Genomic DNA, 12,550 nt, shown 5'->3' with positions numbered 1-12,550 from the left:
GTATAGTGTGTAGTAAGCCTAAAGCTGGATACACACTATACAACTTTTGTTGTTTGATTTCCTTTAGATTTACCTTTAACTATGTAGTACAAGGGCCTGCCTGATTGCATACAAATTGAAAGTGTTTAGCTTTGACCTCATATTATATGGTTTTGGTAAAGCTAAAGGAAAAAAATCTATAGAAAATTGTATAGTGTGTGGTCAGCTTAAGGCTCACTATACATGTTACAATCTGACCATAACATTACTATACAATCTCCTTTAGATTTACCCAAACTATGTAATATAAGACCAAACCTAAATAATCCATCGGATTTGTATTAAATAAGGCAGGCCCTTACACTATCTTGTCGATTTGGGATCTAAAGAACAATCATATTGTATAGTGTGTGGTCTGCCTAAGGCTCACTATACATGTTTTAATCTGACCATACCATTACTTATCTCCTTTAGATTTACCAAAACTATGTAATATAAGGACAAACCTGAACAATCCGTCCGATTTGTATTAAATAAGGCAGGCCCTTACACTATCTTGTGGATTTGGGATCTAAAGAACAATCAGATTGTATAGTGTGTGGGCAGCCTAAAGCTGGATACACACTATACAACTTTTGTTGTTTGATTTCCTTTAGATTTACCTTTAACTATGTAGTGCAAGGGCTTGCCTGACTGCATAAAAATTGAAAGTGTTTAGCCTTGACCTCATATTATTTGATTTTGGTAAATCTAAAGGAAAAAATCTATAGAAAATTGTATAGTGTGTGGTCAGCTTAAGGCTCACTATACATGTTACAATCTGACTGTACCATTACTGTACAATCTCCTTTATATATACCAAAACTATGTCATATAAGACCAAACCTAAATAATCCATCCGATTTGTATTAAATAAGGCAGGCCCTTACACTATCTTGTGGATTTTGGATCTAAAGAACAATCAAATTGTATAGCATGTGGTCAGCCTAAGGCGCACTATACATGTTACAATCTGACCATACGATTAATGTACAATCTCCTTTGGATTTACAAAAACTATGCAATATAAGGCCATACCTAAACAATCCATCCGATTTGTATTAAATAAGGCAGGCCCTTACACTATCTTGTCGATTTAGGATCTAAAGAACAATCAGATTGTATTGTGTATGGTCAGTTTAGGCTCACTTTACATGTTATAATCTGACCATACCATTACTGTACAATCTCCTTTAGATTTACCAAAACTATGTAATATAAGGCCAAACCTAAATAATCCATCCAATTTGTATTAAATAAGGCAGGCCCTTACACTATCTTGTCCATTTTGGATCCAAAGGACAATCAGATTGTATAGTGTATGGTCTGATGTTACCATTACTGTACAATCGACTTTAGATCTAACAAAACTGAGGACCTACCTAAATGATCCAATTAATCTGTATGCAATCAGGCAGGTCTTTCTACAAAACAAATCTAAAGAAGATTAAACAATTAGACTGTAATGTGCATGGAAATATTAATGGTGGCCATACATGCTTCGATTTTATTATCCAATCCATGTGTGATTACATCAAAAGTATTGAATCGGCAAACCATGGAATAGGCATTACTTTCCTTTGATTTAGACAATATTTGACCAAACTCTGGTGGTATTTTGAGTCATTAGATTATGAGGTTGAATAGTGATATTAGATATATAATCAATAACTAAAGCTGCCCATACATTATACAATTTTCTTGTTCAATTTCCTTTAGATTTACCATCAACTATGTAATACAAGGGCCTGCCTGATTGCATACAAATTGAAAGTGTTTAGGTTTGACCTCCTATTATATGGTTTTGGTAAATCTAAAGGAAAGTTGTGGAAGAAAATCGTTATACTGTATGGCCAGCTTTACTATTATATCTCCCAGCGATTGATCCAAATCCACTTCAATATCGATCAAATTGTTTGTCTACTATAAATTGATTATTTCTATCAGAAGAGATTGATCAGAAAAGAAACGATCACTTATGAAAGCGTGTTTGACCACCATAAGTGACTAGGGATCATTGAATAGGTTGTCGACTATTGATCGATTATTCCTTCGGGGAGAGTTAATCAGAAAATAAATTCCTATCCATTATTCCTATGTAGTAGAGATCAATTATTCTTATGGGGGGGGGGGGGTAGTCAGGAAAAAAAAGGGTAATTTATGAAGCATTTATGGCCACTATAAGTTACTAGGGGTTATTGAATGGGTTGCCCACTACAGATCGATTATTCCTGTGGGGAGAGAACCATCAGAAAATAAATTCCTAATGATTATTCCAATGGGGAAAGATTGATCAGGAAATAATTCCATAATTTAGAGAAGCGTGTATGGCCACCATAATCAACTAGGGATCATCAAATAGGTTTTTAAACAATATATAGATTATTCTTATGGGGAGAGATTGATCAGATAATAAATTCCTATTGATTATTTCCATGGGGACAGAATCAATCAGAAAATAAATCAATCATTTATTGAAGCGTGTATAGCCACCATAAACTAGGGATCATCTAATTGATTGTCGTCTATAGATCGATTACTCCAATGGGGAGAGATCTATCCGAAAATAAATTCCTATTGATAATTCCTATGGACAGAGATTGATCAGAAAATAAATTCCTATCAATTATTCCTATGGACAGAGATTGATCAGAAAAATAAATTCCTGTTGATTATTCCTAAGATGAGAGATCCATCAGAAATTCCTATTGATTATTCCTATGCTGAGGGATCAGTCAGAAATTCCTATCGAATATTCCTATGGGAAGAGATCAATCAGAAAATAAATATATCATTTATGGAATCGTGTATGGCCACCATAAGTGACTAGGGATCATTAAATAGGTTGTCGCCTACAGCTCGATTATTGATATAGGGAGAGACCAATCAGAAAATAAATTCCAATCGCTTTTTCCTATGGGCAGAGATCGATCAGAAAATAAATTCCTATTGATTATTCCTATGGGGAGAGATCAATCAGAAAATAAATCAATCATTTATTGATGCATGTATGGCCACTATAATTGACTAAGGATCATCAAATAGGTTGTCGACTATGGATTGATTATTTCTATGGTGGAGAGATCGATCAAAAAATAAATTCCTATCGATTTTTCCTTCGGGCAGAGATCGATCAGAAGATAAATTCCTATTGATTATTCCTATGGGGAGAGATTAATCAGAAAATAAATAATTTATTGAAGCATGTATGGCCACCATAAGTGACTAGGGATCATCGAATAGGTTGTCGACTATAGATCAATTATTCCTATGGGGAGAGTTAATCAGAAAATAAATTCCTATTGATTATTCCTATGAAGAGAGAGATTGTTCAGAAAATAAATCGATCATTTTATTGAAGCGTGTATGGCCACCATAAGTGACTAGGGATCATCGAATAGGTTGTCGACTATAGATCGATTATTCCTATCGGGAGAGATAATCAGAAAATAAATCAATCATTTATTGAAGCGTGTATGGCCACCATAAGTGATTAGGGATTGTCGAATAGGATATTGACTATAGATTGATTTTTCCTATGGGGAGAGATAATCAGAAAATAAATTCCTATCGATTATTCCTATTGGGAGAGATTAATTAGAAAATAAATTCCTATTGATTATTCCTATTGGGAGAGATTAATCAGAAAATAAATCAATTATTTATTGAATCGTGTATGGCCACCATAAGTGACTAGGGATCATCAAATAGGAGGTTGTCGACTATAGATCGATTATTCCTATGGGGAGAGATAACCAGAAAAAAAAAATCCTATTGATTATTCCTATAGGGAGAAATAATCAGAAAATAAATTCCTATTGATTATTCCTATGGGGTGAAATAATCAGAAAATAAATAACTATTGATTATTCCTATGGGGGAGAGATAATCAGAAAATAAATTCCTATTGATTATTCCTATATGGAGAGATAATAAGAGAAGAAATTCCTATCGATTATTCCTATGGGGAGAGATAATCAGAAAAGAACTTCCTATCGATTATTCCTATGGGGAGAGATAATCAGAAAATAAAGCCTGTATGGCCACCATTAGTGACTAGGGATCATCAAATAGATAATGGACTATAGATTGATTATATGGGGAGAGGTCGATCAGAAAAGAAATCGATCATTTATGGAAGCAATCCCTTCAGTCAGATCCGATATTCCATACCCAGGATCATAGACAATCACAGAAAAAGAAAACTTTTTTCCTTCAGTCCTCGGATTCTCATTGTCACACATGGTACTTGCAGGAGTATAGATCGCTCGTTGTATTTGATGCTCCGAATTGTAGGCACTAGTTTTTACCCCCCCATACAGAAAGGTGCACTCACCGTTGTGGCTCGGAGGGTTCCTGGGCTAATCCTGTTGGAGAAGAGTGTGGTGTCCTGTGCCGGGTGAGAATAGACTGTGTGTCTGCTGTAATAGTCCTCCTGTGATTGCCGGCGCCCTGCTCCTGGTTAGTGTGCTTTATGACATGCACAGAAGAGAGTGGAAGAGATTCCAGGCGGACTGGCTCCCATTCACTGCTGCCATTCACTTTATTGTAGGCAGCGGGCGCCCCCATCCACAGCCAATGAACGCCGCGCACTCAGACAGCCCCTTTCCAGATGCTCAGCCCAGAGCGCTGCACAGCCTGTCCAGCTGTTGATGCGCCAGGCCACGCCCACCCAGGTAAGGGCCAATCCCAGCCAGCAGTAAGGGTGCTCTCTGCGGCCACGCCCCCACTGTACAGTCAGCTGCAGGCACATGGCTTGGAGGAAGAAGCCATGTAAATGACAAGACTGAGCCAAGTCACTCCCAGTATACACACATCAGAATAGGGATCCACTAATTGGATACACATATAATTATGTGGGGAATCAGTGATCCTGCCACTGATCTCTGCTCAAATGATCCTAGGCAAGCTGGAGAAGCCTGCACTGATTTACTGCACTCCAATTCTAAGTGGAGATGTGCAGGGTACACAGGAGGGAATGGATCAGGATAGAAGGGACTTTGGTGCACTCCTTTGGCAGGCTCACAGTAGATGAGTTATTAAACCCAATAAGAAAAGTGCAATTTCGCACTTCCTGTACTAGGATGACAACCCTAACTCAGCACAATATATCTATGGATGTTACACGTTGTCATCTTAGGATGGGAAGCACGTGAGACTACAGACAGTACTGGGACAGGGTCATCTAGAGCCCCGGGCGAACATGTCAAATTGCGCCCCCTTCAAGATGTATAAGCATTATTATGTATCAGCAAAAATCCCCCCCCCCCCACAAAAAAAATAAAAAAAATATCAAGCACTAATCTGCATGCTTACCCCCTAATCGTAAAATCCCCACTCCTCCCAGTACGAATACACCTCTTGCTGAATTCCCGTCTACCAGCACAAATCTTTGACCTCCCCAACCTCACCAAATCCTTTCATTTCCCGTATGCCCCCAGCACAAATCCCCCCTCCCCTAAAAAGATCCCCCCTCCTAGTACAAATCCTGTACCCTCAAATTTACCCTCTGAGCTCAAATCCTCTTCCCCCCCACTCCAAATCCACCCCAGCACAAATTCTTCCCAATCCCCCATCCTAACACAAATCCCCCCCCCCCTCAATTTCCCCTCCTAGTACAAATCCCCACCCCCCTCTATTTCCCCTCATAGCACAAATATCCCCAATCATCCCTGCTAGCACAAATTCCCCCCCCCCCCCCCAAATTTCCCCTCCCATCACAAATCCTCCCGATCATCCCTGCTAGCAAAAATTCCCCACCGCAAAAAAAATCTCCCCTCCTAGAACAAATCATCACCCCCTGCCATATTACCTTTTCTACCACAACCTCCCCCCCAAATTTCTGCTCCTGGCACAAATCTTCTTCCACCATCCCCCCTCCTAACATAAATACCCTCAGATCACCACTCCTAGCACACCTCATGAAATTTCCCCTCCTTAAACAATTCTTATACCCTGCTGCCCCCCCCCCCTAAATTACCCCTCCCAACGCAAATCCCCTCCCTCCAACCTCTTTGTGGTGCCCCCCTCGCCTCATATGATACCACAGTGCCCAGGGCAGCCACTCCTTCCTGCCCACCCCTTGTCCCAGCCCTGACTAAAGAACACCCCCTCCTCCTTGACTTGTATATAAGGAGGCTAGGCAGGTGAACCTTAACCACTTCAACTCCAGAAGGTTTTACCCCTCTTAATGACCAGGCCATTTTTTGCGATACGGCATTGTGTTGTTTTAACTGACAATTGCGCGGTTGTGCGACACAGTACCCAAATACATATGATGTTCCCCCCCCCCCCCCACACACAAATAGAGTTTTCTTTTGATCACCTCTGCGGTTTTTATTTTTTGCGCTATAAACAAAAAAAGACCGAAAGTTTTGAAAAAAAAAAACAATATTTTAAAACATTTGCAATAAAAAAAGTTAAAAATAAAATGTTTTCATCAATTTAGGCCAATATGTATTCTGCTACGTATTTTTGGTAAAAAAAATCCTAATAAGTGTATTTTGTTTAGTTTGCGCAAAAGTTATCGCGTCTATAAACTAGAGGATAGATTTATGGCATTGGTATTTTTTTTATTGTTTTTACTAGTAATGGCGGCGATCAGTGATTTTTAGCAGGACTGCGACATTGCGACGGACAAATCTGACACTGCCACTTTTTGGAGACCAGTGACACCGATACAGTGATCAGTGCTAAAAAAAAAAAATGCACTGTTACTGTATAAATGACACTGGCAGGGAAGGGGTTAACACTAGGGGTGATCAAGGGGTTAAGTGTGCTCCTAGGGAGTGTTTTCTAACTGTGTGGGGGATGGATGTGCTAGAGGAAAAGAAAGATCTGTGTTTTAGCTTAGCTGAAACACAAGATCTCACTCTTCCTCTGTGACAGAACAGCCGTCGGCCTTGTTTACATATGAAGAACAGAAGGCGCCTCTAAGTGCAGTATTGACCATTTATTATGACATCAAAGGATTAAAAACACTTACAGGATATTCCATGTTTAAAAGTCTTGAGAATGCCTGTTTCCAGCTGGCAGCATTGGCTGTATGTGAAGGGGGGGGGAGCCGATTCGCGGCTATCCAGCATCCAGGAGACTGCTGGCACGTGTGTGTGTGCGGCCAACACACATCGCGGCCGGGTTTCTGGAATGCACGTGGCCGGTGTCAGGTGCAGGTGGGCGGTAGCGCGTTACGAAGCATGCGCGGCTCCTTCGTCATACCTACGCCCACTGAGGATCCATTGGTATATAAGCAGCAACGGGGCAGGGGAAGGGGAGGTGCAAGATGATTAGTGATGCTCATTCTATATTTGTATGTATCACGCCTACTCATAGACTGATGGTGGAGGAGAGGAAAGGCGGGGGGGGGGGGGGGGGCTATAGTGGTAGAGTCTATCATGTATATCGGCGTAATTTTTGTATTCTACTTGAATCGTACATGCATGGGCAACTTCAGTAGGAGAATTATGAACTACTGGAAATAACGGTTGAGCGAGTATAGTATGGGGAATTGTATACATACACGCGGATGGGTGCATAGGCGTGCGCACAGGGTGTGCCGGGGTACCTAGGGCACATTAGCATTATCGCTCTGTTTGCCAGTGAGGAGATGGGAAAGATCTCCCTCGGACCTGCTCTGACATAAGAGAAGTGCCACACACTTCTATTTCACTTTGCCAGCAGGGAGAGTAATGTATCAGGGCCATGTACATGTAGGCAAACACATGCATGTGTATTTAAACTTTGGGGTGCACACCCTAATGCAATAGGCTGTGCACACCTATGGATGGGTGAAGATAAGGTAAGAGAGAAAAAGGTAAAAGAAAAAATTGGGAATATAATTGGGAATAAATGGAATAAAAACGGGGGTTAAAAACGGGAGCTAAAAAGTGGTAGATCATGAGGTGAACAATGGGAGTAAGAAGTGCTGCATCCTAAGCATAAAAAATAAAAAATATAAAAAAGTAATAGGTTTAAAAAGTAACCATAAAAAATAAATAAATAAATAAATAAATAAATAAATAAATAAATAAAAGCAGGATTATCTCTACGAGTAGAATAATTGTTGATAAGACTTCACAATGGGAATTAGGACATAAGAGAATATGACAAGATAAAGGGGTGGAAATGATGATGGCCATAACCTGACAGTCTGTAACTGAATGTTAGCGACTAGTGTTATTTATCATATGTATACGATAACTGGTCAGTGAGTGTGTGTGGGTCAGTATAGGCCCGTTAGTGGTTATTTAGCTCTGAGGTCCACCACTGGCTTGAAGGTATGGATCTATGAATCCATCCCTCCTACCTTCCCTGAGGCAGAAAGGTTTCTATGCCTCTGCCGCAGAGAAACCAAGTGGATATACATCCTAGACACATTGTCACCAGGAGGGAAAAACAAAGAGATAGAAATAAACAGCTTACTATAACCCACGCTGACCTCAGATCTAAATAACCACTAGCGGGCCTATACCGACCCACACGCTCACTGACCAGTTATCGTATACATATGATAAATAACACTAGTCGCTAACATCCAATTACAGTCAGGTTATGGCCATCATGATTTCCACCCCTTTATCTTGTCATATCCTCTTATGTCCTAATTCCCATCGTGAAGTCTTATCAACAATTATTCTACTCGCAGAGATAATCCTGCTTTTATTTTTTTTTTTTTTTTTATTTTTTATTGTTACTTTTTAAACTTATTACTTTTTTTATATTTTTTATTTTTTATGCTTCGGATGTACCACTTCATACTCCTATTGTTCACCTCAAGATCTTCCACTTTTTAGCTCCCATTTTTAACCCCCCGTTTTTACCCTCGGTTATTTTTCCATTCATTCCCAATCTTTTCTCTTACCCTTTTTTCTCTTACCCTAATCTTCACCCATCTGCGTGTATGTATGCAATTCCCCATACTATACTCGTTCAACCGTTATTTCCAGTAGTTTATAATTCTCCTACTGAAGTTGCCCATACATGTACGATTCAAGTAGAATACAAACATTACGCCGATATACATGATACACTCTATCACTACAGCCTCCTCCCCGCCTTTCCTCCCCGCCGCCGTCAGTCTATGAGTAGGCGTGATGATACATACAAATATAAAATGTGCATCACTAATCATCCAGCACATCCCCTTCTCCCGCCCTGTTGCTGCTTATATACCAATGGATCCTCAGTGGGCGAAGGTCTAACGAAGGAGCCGCGAGTGCTCCGAAACACGTTACCGCCCACCTGCACCTGACACCGGCCGCGTATGTTCCAGCATGGTTCCGGAAGCCCGGCCACGCTGTGTGTTCGCTGCATGCACACACGCCAGCAGTCTCCTGAATACTGTATAGCCACAAATCAGCTCCCCCCCCCACATACAGGCGATGCTGCAAGCAGGAAACAGGCATTCTCAAGGCTTTTAAACATGGAATATCAAAAATCAAAGACCGGATGTATTATTAGAGTACCATTTCAAAATAATGCTGTTTTTGTTAAGCCGAAGGTGATTTAAAGCGTCATTGTAATCATTTGATAAAGATTTTTCTTTTGTTCGTTCACTTTGCAAGTGTAAAATTGATAAAAAAGAATCCAGTAAAATATAAATATTTAAAGCATTTGTACTTAACATTATTTTTTCCCAGCTAGGTAAAACGTCTGCACAGTGCTGCCTTTTGGCATAGGCCGACAAGGCCCAGGCCCAGGGCACTTTGCGGGGGGGGGGGGGGGGGGGGTGGCGTCAAAAAAGCCACCCCCCGCATGAAAAAAACCCTCATCCGTCCTCTGAGTCCCGGCTCCCGTGTCTGCCTCCCGCGGCCGCCTCCTGCACTTATACAGTCCCCAGCGGCTTGCTATACAGTGGCACTTATCGGCATTCGGCTCAAGTGCCACTCACTTAGGTAGGGGGGCGCTCTGTCAACCCCAACCCCGCTGGTTGCCCTCACAGCCTCTCACTAATCCACTGACAGGCTCTGAGTGCTAGCAAGCCTGTTAGCTCCTCCCCCTCTTCACACAGCAGTGTGTGCGAGCAGCTGCCCCGCTCTGTTCCCTTCCCTGCTTCCTCATTGGCAGGGGGAGGGAGCCCATCATCTGTCAAGACTCCAGCAGCTGCAAAGCATCGTGGGACATGTAGTCCCCATCACCAGTGGTCCCATAGCAATCCCTGGGGGCACAGACTACACTCACCAGCCTACCCACAGGAGGAGATGGACAAGTGGCTGCGGGGGGGGGGGGGAGCGGAGGGTCACTCCCCAAGGCAAGAGGACAGAGAAAATGTAAGTGTTCACTCTAAACATTTGAGAGCATGAGAGTGTGAGGAAAACTCATGTGGTGAGTGTATATGTGATGGGGAGCATCTGGCGAGTGTATATGTGATGGGGAACCATCTGGTGAGTGTTTATGTGATGGGGGAAGCATCTGGTGAGTGTATATGTGATAGGGAAGCATCTGGTGAGTGTATATGTGATGGGGGAAGCATCTGGTGAGTGTATATGTGATGGGGAACCATCTGGTGAGTGTTTATGTGATGGGGAAGCATCTGGTGAGTGTATATGTGATAGGGAACCATCTGGTGAGTGTATATGTGATGGGGAAACATCTGGTGAGTGTTTATGTGATGGGGAAGCATCTGGTGAGTGTATATGTGATAGGGAAGCATCTGGTGAGTGTATATGTGATGGGGGAAGCATCTGGTGAGTGTATATGTGATGGGGAAGCATCTGGTGAGTGTTTATGTGATGGGGGAAGCATCTGGTGAGTGTATATGTGATAGGGAAGCATCTGGTGAGTGTATATGTGATGGGGAAGCATCTGGTGAGTGTATATGTGATGGGGAAACATCTGGTGAGTGTATATGTGATGGGGAAGCATCTGGTGAGTGTATATGTGATGGGGAACCATCTGGTGAGTGTTTATGTGATGGGGAAGCATCTGGTGAGTGTATATGTGATAGGGAAGCATCTGGTGAGTGTATATGTGATGGGGAAGCAGTGACACATGTGCCTCACTTGGTGTGTTATGAAGATTGCATGACCTGTGTGAATTTGGGTACAGTTTTTCCACTACAAAGGAAGATGGATTGAGAGATTTAAAGCACATGAACTCTCTAATGGACTGAACTGTCTTTCTACTTTTGCTAAATGTTACTACCCCATTAATGACCACGCCATTTTTTGTGATTCGGCACTGCATTACTTTAACTGACAATTGCGCGGTTGTGAGACGCTGTATCCAAATAAAATTGATGTCTTTTTTTCCCCACAAATAGAGCTTTCTTTTGGTGGTATTTGATCACTTCTGCGTTTTTTATTTTTTTCACTATAAACAAAAAAGCGTGACAATTTGGAAACAAAACAATATTTTTTACTTTCTGCCATAAAATATTCCCAATAAAAAAGTTTTTTTTAAATAAAATGTTTTAGGCCAGTTTGTATTCTGCTACATATTTTTGGTAAAAGAAATCCCAATAAGTGTATATTGAATGGTTCGCGCAAAAGTATCGCGTCTACAAACTAGGGGAAAGATCTATGTCATTTTTATTCATTTATTTTTTTTACTAGTAATGGCGGCGACTTGCGATTTTTAGTGATACATTGCGGCAGACAGATCAGACATTACTTGACATTTTTAAACACTTTTAGGTGGACCAGTGACATCACTACAGTAATCAGTGCTAAAAATATGCACTGTTACTGTAATAATGACACTGACAGGGAAGGAGTTAACCCAGGGGGGATCAAAGGGTTAAGTGTGAGCCTAGGGGAGTGTTTTCTAACTGTATGGAGGATGGACTCGTGAAATGAACATAGAGACCTGTGATCCTAAATAGGAGGATCACTGGCGCTCTATGATCATTTCAGAGAGAAGAACCGTCTGCTGTGTTTACAACAGCAGACTGTCATTCTCTCTCAGCGGGGAGCGATTGCGGGTGCCCGGCGGCAATTATGGCCGCTGGCCCCGTGAATTGGCATCCCCGCTGCCTAGTGGGGGCCCCCAGGAGCACGCGCTCCCCCAGGAGTGCTCCTGCGAACCGACGTACCCATACAAAACAACAAAATGTACAAGTAGGCACTTTGTACCCACTTTTAATGTACAGAGAGGACAAGGTGGAGCTCTAAGAGGAAAAGGTGGAGCCTAAATAGGAAGGGGTGTGGTTTACAGGTGACAGTGCGGGTTGAAACAGGAAGGGGTGTGGCCTTGACAAGAAGGGGTGGTTCGTAGTTAAATTAGGGGGTGCACGAGTTTAGTCCGGCCTAGGGCAGCGCAAAACCTAAATACACTGCTGCCTCTGCACATTGTATTGTACATAGTAAAAATGTTGAAAGTAAGATACTACTATTATTTAGAACACTTTGCATATATTGAATAAACATTTAATTAATACAAACAAGCCCCAATCCCCCCCCCCCCCACCCCACCTTTTGCCACCTTTCGCCACCTTTCCATCTTAGGCTCTCCTGTCCCACCATGGAACCTGAGAGTACAGCAAGCGGTTCCGCAGGCTGACCATAGAGCTGGAGACTGGAAAGACTTTGATCAT

At 41.8% G+C, this 12,550-nt stretch overlaps 1 protein-coding gene across 1 annotated transcript in view; it reads right to left on the bottom strand.

Annotated features, from left to right (window-relative positions):
• Positions 1 to 4,399, bottom strand: part of PITX3 (paired like homeodomain 3) — a 141,883-nt gene extending 137,484 nt beyond the window's left edge. The window contains exon 1 of the mRNA XM_082266791.1: positions 4,355 to 4,399. The gene's annotated coding sequence lies outside the window, so the exon portion shown is untranslated. The remainder of the gene's footprint in view (positions 1 to 4,354) is intronic.
• Between the last annotated feature and the right edge of the window lie 8,151 nt (positions 4,400 to 12,550).

This window comes from Pelophylax lessonae (assembly GCF_965119305.1).
Source record: "Pelophylax lessonae genome assembly, chromosome: 9".
NCBI classification, from domain to species: domain Eukaryota; kingdom Metazoa; phylum Chordata; class Amphibia; order Anura; family Ranidae; genus Pelophylax; species Pelophylax lessonae.
The sequence above is the reverse complement of the archived record's forward strand: the minus strand, read 5'-3'. Positions and strand labels throughout refer to the sequence as shown.